This window comes from Cucurbita pepo, chromosome 16 (assembly GCF_057944985.1).
Source record: "Cucurbita pepo subsp. pepo isolate OVF chromosome 16, ASM5794498v1, whole genome shotgun sequence".
NCBI lineage: Eukaryota > Viridiplantae > Streptophyta > Magnoliopsida > Cucurbitales > Cucurbitaceae > Cucurbita > Cucurbita pepo.
In genome coordinates, this window is record NC_141813.1 from 3,007,993 (window position 1) to 3,015,492 (window position 7,500).

The window sequence follows — 7,500 nt, forward strand, 5'->3', positions numbered from 1 at the left end:
GAAAAGTTAAGGGCTTCGGAAGAACTGCATGACCAAAATACGAGTAAGTTACGGATATGACTAAATTTAGAAGCACCAGTGGTCTAGTGGTAGAATAGTACCCTGCCACGGTACCGACCCGAGTTCGATTCTCGGTTGGTGCATACCAAAGATTAGCTATGATGATATTACTGCGCATAATTTGAAAACTTGGGTTTGCAACAATATCAGTTAAATTTAAACATGACACGTGTAGAACTATCGAGATTTTCTGTTTTCATTTTTTTAAATCGAGAGGTGAACGAAAAGTTAAGGGCTTCGGAAGAACTGCATGACCAAAATACGAGTAAGTTACGGATAGGACTAAATTTAGAAGCACCAGTGGTCTAGTGGTAGAATAGTACCCTGCCACGGTACAGACCCGAGTTCGATTCTCGGCTGGTGCATCTCGAAGATTAGCTATGATGATATTATTGCGCATAATTTGAAACTTAGGGTTTGCCACAATATCAGTTAAATTTAAACATGACACGTGTAGCACTATCGAGATTTTCTATTTTCATTTTTTTAAATCGAGAGGTGAACATGACACGTGTAGCACTATCGAGATTTTCTATTTTCATTTTTTTAAATCGAGAGGTGAACGAAAAGTTAAGGGCTTCGGAAGAACTACATGACCAAAATACGAGTAAGTTATGGATATGACTAAATTTAGAAGCACCAGTGGTCTAGTGGTAGAATAGTACCCTGCCACGGCCGAGTTTGATTCTCGGCTGGTGCATCCCGAAGATTAGCTATGATGATATTAGTGCGCATAATTTTAAAACTAGGGTTGCACTATCGAGATTTTCTGTTTTTATTTTTTTAAATCGAGAGGTGAACGAAAAGTTAAGGGCTTCGGAAGAACTGCATGACCAAAATACGAGTAAGTTATGGATATGACTAAATTTAGAAGCACCAGTGGTCTAGTGGTAGAATAGTACCCTGCCACGGTATAGACCCGAGTTCGATTCTCGGATGGTGCATCCCAAAGATTAACTATGATTATATTAGTGCGCATAATTTTAAAACTAGGGTTTGCCACAATATTAGTTAAATTTAAACTTGACACGTGTAGCACTATCGAGATTTTCTGTTTTCATTTTTTTAAATCGAGAGGTGAACGAAAAGTTAAGTTAAGGGCTTTGGATGAACAGCATGACCAAAATACGAGTAAGTTATGGATATGACTAAATTTTGAAGCACCAGTGGTCTAGTGGTAGAATAGTACCCTGCCACGCTACAGACCCGAGTTCGATTCTCGACTGGTGGATCCCGAAGATTAGGGATGATGATATTAGTGCGCATAATTTGAAAGCTAGGGTTTGCCACAATATCAGTTAAATTTAAACATGACATGTGTAGCACTATCGAGATTTTCTGTTTTCATTTTTTTAAATCGAGAGGTGAACGAAAAGTTAATGGCTTCGGAAGAACTACATGACAAAAATACGAGTAGGTTATGGATATGACTGAATTTAGAAGCACCAGTGGTCTAGTGGTAGAATAGTACCCTGCCACGGTACAGACCTGAGTTCGATTCTCGGCTGGTAGATCCCGATAATTAGCTATGATGATATTAGTGCGCATAATTTGAAAGCTAGGGTTTGCCACAATATCAGTTAAATTTAAACATGACACGTGTAGCACTATCGAGATTTTCTGTTTTCATTTTTTTAAATCGAGAGGTGAACGAAAAGTTAAGGGCTTCGGAAGAACTACATGACCAAAATACGAGTAAGTTATGGATATGACTAAATTTAGAAGCACCAGTGGTCTAGTGGTAGAATAGTACCCTGCCACGGTACAGACCCGAGTTCGATTCTCGGCTGGTGCATCCCGAAGATTAGGGATGATTATATTAGTGCGCATAATTAGTTAAATTTAAACATGACACGTGTAGCACTATCGAGATTTTCTGTTTTCATTTTTTTAAATCGAGAGGTAAACGAAAAGTTAAGGGCTTCGGAAGAACTGCATGACCAAAATACGAGTAAGTTATGGATATGACTAAATTTAGAAGCACCAGTGGTCTAGTGGTAGAATAGTACCCTGCCACCCACGGTACAGACCCGAGTTAAGGGCTTCGGAAGAACTGCATGACCAAAATACGAGTAAGTTATGGATATGACTAAATTTAGAAGCACCAGTGGTCTAGTGGTAGAATAGTACCCTTCCACGGTACAGACCCGAGTTCGATTCTCGACTGGTGGATCCCGAAGATTAGGGATGATGATATTAGTGCGCATAATTTATAAACTAGGGTTTGCCACAATATCAGTTAAATTTAAACATGACATGTGTAGCACTATCGAGATTTTCTGTTTTCATTTTTTTAAATCGAGAGGTGAACGAAAAGTTAAGGGCTTCGGAAGAACTGCATGACCAAAATACGAGTAAGTTACGGATAGGACTAAATTTAGAAGCACCAGTGGTCTAGTGGAAGAATAGTACCCTGCCACGGTACAGACCCGAGTTCGATTCTCGGCTGGTGCATCTCGAAGATTAGCTATGATGATATTATTGCGCATAATTTGAAACTTAGGGTTTGCCACAATATCAGTTAAATTTAAACATGACACGTGTAGCACTATCGAGATTTTCTATTTTCATTTTTTTAAATCGAGAGGTGAACGAAAAGTTAAGGGCTTCGGAAGAACTACATGACCAAAATACGAGTAAATTATGGATATGACTAAATTTAGAAGCACCAGTGGTCTAGTGGTAGAATAGTACCCTGCCACGGCCGAGTTTGATTCTCGGCTGGTGCATCCCGAAGATTAGCTATGATGATATTAGTGCGCATAATTTTAAAACTAGGGTTGCACTATCGAGATTTTCTGTTTTTATTTTTTTAAATCGAGAGGTGAACGAAAAGTTAAGGGCTTCGGAAGAACTGCATGACCAAAATACGAGTAAGTTATTGATATGACTAAATTTAGAAGCACCAGTGGTCTAGTGGTAGAATAGTACCCTGCCACGGTACAGACCAGAGTTCGATTCTCGGATGGTGCATCCCAAAGATTAATTATGATTATATTAGTGCGCATAATTTGAAAACTAGGGTTTGCCACAATATTAGTTAAATTTAAACATGACACGTGTAGCACTATCGAGATTTTCTGTTTTCATTTTTTTAAATCGAGAGGTGAACGAAAAGTTAAGTTAAGGGCTTTGGAAGAACAGCATGACCAAAATACGAGTAAGTTATGGATATGACTAAATTTAGAAGCACCAGTGGTCTAGTGGTAGAATAGTACCCTGCCACGGTACAGACCCGAGTTCGATTCTCGGCTGGTGCATCCCAAAGATTAGCTATGATTATATTAGTGCGCATAATTTGAAAACTAGGGTTTGGCACAATATTAGTTAAATTTAAACATGACACGTGTAGCACTATCGAGATTTTCTGTTTTCATTTTTTTAAATCGAGAGGTGAACGAAAAGTTAATGGCTTCGGAAGAACTACATGACAAAAATACGAGTAGGTTATGGATATGACTGAATTTAGAAGCACCAGTGGTCTAGTGGTAGAATAGTACCCTGCCACGGTACAGACCTGAGTTCGATTCTCGGCTGGTAGATCCCGATAATTAGCTATGATGATATTAGTGCGCATAATTTGAAAGCTAGGGTTTGCCACAATATCAGTTAAATTTAAACATGACACGTGTAGCACTATCGAGATTTTCTGTTTTCATTTTTTTAAATCGAGAGGTGAACGAAAAGTTAAGGGCTTCGGAAGAACTACATGACCAAAATACGAGTAAGTTATGGATATGACTGAATTTAGAAGCACCAGTGGTCTAGTGGTAGAATAGTACCCTGCCACGGTACAGACCTGAGTTCGATTCTCGGCTGGTAGATCCCGATAATTAGCTATGATGATATTAGTGCGCATAATTTGAAAGCTAGGGTTTGCCACAATATCAGTTAAATTTAAACATGACACGTGTAGCACTATCAAGATTTTCTGTTTTCATTTTTTTAAATCGAGAGGTGAACGAAAAGTTAAGGGCTTCGGAAGAACTGCATGACCAAAATACGAGTAAGTTACGGATATGACTAAATTTAGAAGCACCAGTGGTCTAGTGGTAGAATAGTACCCTGCCACGGTACCGACCCGAGTTCGATTCTCGGTTGGTGCATACCAAAGATTAGCTATGATGATATTACTGCGCATAATTTGAAAACTTGGGTTTGCAACAATATCAGTTAAATTTAAACATGACACGTGTAGAACTATCGAGATTTTCTGTTTTCATTTTTTTAAATCGAGAGGTGAACGAAAAGTTAAGGGCTTCGGAAGAACTGCATGACCAAAATACGAGTAAGTTACGGATAGGACTAAATTTAGAAGCACCAGTGGTCTAGTGGTAGAATAGTACCCTGCCACGGTACAGACCCGAGTTCGATTCTCGGCTGGTGCATCTCGAAGATTAGCTATGATGATATTATTGCGCATAATTTGAAACTTAGGGTTTGCCACAATATCAGTTAAATTTAAACATGACACGTGTAGCACTATCGAGATTTTCTATTTTCATTTTTTTAAATCGAGAGGTGAACATGACACGTGTAGCACTATCGAGATTTTCTATTTTCATTTTTTTAAATCGAGAGGTGAACGAAAAGTTAAGGGCTTCGGAAGAACTACATGACCAAAATACGAGTAAGTTATGGATATGACTAAATTTAGAAGCACCAGTGGTCTAGTGGTAGAATAGTACCCTGCCACGGCCGAGTTTGATTCTCGGCTGGTGCATCCCGAAGATTAGCTATGATGATATTAGTGCGCATAATTTTAAAACTAGGGTTGCACTATCGAGATTTTCTGTTTTTATTTTTTTAAATCGAGAGGTGAACGAAAAGTTAAGGGCTTCGGAAGAACTGCATGACCAAAATACGAGTAAGTTATGGATATGACTAAATTTAGAAGCACCAGTGGTCTAGTGGTAGAATAGTACCCTGCCACGGTATAGACCCGAGTTCGATTCTCGGATGGTGCATCCCAAAGATTAACTATGATTATATTAGTGCGCATAATTTTAAAACTAGGGTTTGCCACAATATTAGTTAAATTTAAACTTGACACGTGTAGCACTATCGAGATTTTCTGTTTTCATTTTTTTAAATCGAGAGGTGAACGAAAAGTTAAGTTAAGGGCTTTGGATGAACAGCATGACCAAAATACGAGTAAGTTATGGATATGACTAAATTTTGAAGCACCAGTGGTCTAGTGGTAGAATAGTACCCTGCCACGCTACAGACCCGAGTTCGATTCTCGACTGGTGGATCCCGAAGATTAGGGATGATGATATTAGTGCGCATAATTTGAAAGCTAGGGTTTGCCACAATATCAGTTAAATTTAAACATGACATGTGTAGCACTATCGAGATTTTCTGTTTTCATTTTTTTAAATCGAGAGGTGAACGAAAAGTTAATGGCTTCGGAAGAACTACATGACAAAAATACGAGTAGGTTATGGATATGACTGAATTTAGAAGCACCAGTGGTCTAGTGGTAGAATAGTACCCTGCCACGGTACAGACCTGAGTTCGATTCTCGGCTGGTAGATCCCGATAATTAGCTATGATGATATTAGTGCGCATAATTTGAAAGCTAGGGTTTGCCACAATATCAGTTAAATTTAAACATGACACGTGTAGCACTATCGAGATTTTCTGTTTTCATTTTTTTAAATCGAGAGGTGAACGAAAAGTTAAGGGCTTCGGAAGAACTACATGACCAAAATACGAGTAAGTTATGGATATGACTGAATTTAGAAGCACCAGTGGTCTAGTGGTAGAATAGTACCCTGCCACGGTACAGACCCGAGTTCGATTCTCGGCTGGTGCATCCCGAAGATTAGGGATGATTATATTAGTGCGCATAATTAGTTAAATTTAAACATGACACGTGTAGCACTATCGAGATTTTCTGTTTTCATTTTTTTAAATCGAGAGGTAAACGAAAAGTTAAGGGCTTCGGAAGAACTGCATGACCAAAATACGAGTAAGTTATGGATATGACTAAATTTAGAAGCACCAGTGGTCTAGTGGTAGAATAGTACCCTGCCACCCACGGTACAGACCCGAGTTAAGGGCTTCGGAAGAACTGCATGACCAAAATACGAGTAAGTTATGGATATGACTAAATTTAGAAGCACCAGTGGTCTAGTGGTAGAATAGTACCCTTCCACGGTACAGACCCGAGTTCGATTCTCGACTGGTGGATCCCGAAGATTAGGGATGATGATATTAGTGCGCATAATTTATAAACTAGGGTTTGCCACAATATCAGTTAAATTTAAACATGACATGTGTAGCACTATCGAGATTTTCTGTTTTCATTTTTTTAAATCGAGAGGTGAACGAAAAGTTAAGGGCTTCGGAAGAACTGCATGACCAAAATACGAGTAAGTTACGGATAGGACTAAATTTAGAAGCACCAGTGGTCTAGTGGTAGAATAGTACCCTGCCACGGTACAGACCCGAGTTCGATTCTCGGCTGGTGCATCTCGAAGATTAGCTATGATGATATTATTGCGCATAATTTGAAACTTAGGGTTTGCCACAATATCAGTTAAATTTAAACATGACACGTGTAGCACTATCGAGATTTTCTATTTTCATTTTTTTAAATCGAGAGGTGAACGAAAAGTTAAGGGCTTCGGAAGAACTACATGACCAAAATACGAGTAAATTATGGATATGACTAAATTTAGAAGCACCAGTGGTCTAGTGGTAGAATAGTACCCTGCCACGGCCGAGTTTGATTCTCGGCTGGTGCATCCCGAAGATTAGCTATGATGATATTAGTGCGCATAATTTTAAAACTAGGTTGCACTATCGAGATTTTCTGTTTTTATTTTTTTAAATCGAGAGGTGAACGAAAAGTTAAGGGCTTCGGAAGAACTGCATGACCAAAATACGAGTAAGTTATGGATATGACTAAATTTAGAAGCACCAGTGGTCTAGTGGTAGAATAGTACCCTGCCACGGTACAGACCCGAGTTCGATTCTCGAATGGTGCATCCCAAAGATTAATTATGATTATATTAGTGCGCATAATTTGAAAACTAGGTTTGCCACAATATAAGTTAAATTTAAACATGACATGTGTAGCACTATCGAGATTTTCTGTTTTCATTTTTTTAAATCGAGAGGTGAACGAAAAGTTAAGGGCTTCGGAAGAACTGCATGACCAAAATACGAGTAAGTTATGGATATGACTGAATTTAGAAGCACCAGTGGTCTAGTGGTAGAATAGTACCCTGCCACGGTACAGACCCGAGTTCGATTCTCGACTGGTGGATCCCGAAGATTAGGGATGATGATATTAGTGCGCATAATTTGAAAACTAGGGTTTGCCACAATATCAGTTAAATTTAAACATGACATGTGTAGCACTATCGAGATTTTCTGGACATGTGTAGCACTATCGAGATTTTCTGTTTTCATTTTTTTAAATCGAGAGGT

At 38.8% G+C, this 7,500-nt stretch overlaps 4 non-coding genes across 4 annotated transcripts; all 4 read left to right on the forward strand.

Moving 5' to 3' along the window:
• Window positions 1–3,249: 3,249 nt before the first annotated feature.
• On the forward strand, window positions 3,250–3,320 carry TRNAG-GCC (transfer RNA glycine (anticodon GCC)). The gene has a single exon. It is a non-coding gene; the product is annotated as a tRNA-Gly (tRNA).
• A 1,057-nt stretch (window positions 3,321–4,377) lies between these two features.
• Window positions 4,378–4,448, forward strand: TRNAG-GCC (transfer RNA glycine (anticodon GCC)). The gene has a single exon. It is a non-coding gene; the product is annotated as a tRNA-Gly (tRNA).
• A 1,359-nt stretch (window positions 4,449–5,807) lies between these two features.
• Window positions 5,808–5,878, forward strand: TRNAG-GCC (transfer RNA glycine (anticodon GCC)). Its single transcript has one exon. It is a non-coding gene; the product is annotated as a tRNA-Gly (tRNA).
• Window positions 5,879–6,466: 588 nt separating this feature from the next.
• Window positions 6,467–6,537, forward strand: TRNAG-GCC (transfer RNA glycine (anticodon GCC)). The gene has a single exon. It is a non-coding gene; the product is annotated as a tRNA-Gly (tRNA).
• Window positions 6,538–7,500: the final 963 nt, after the last annotated feature.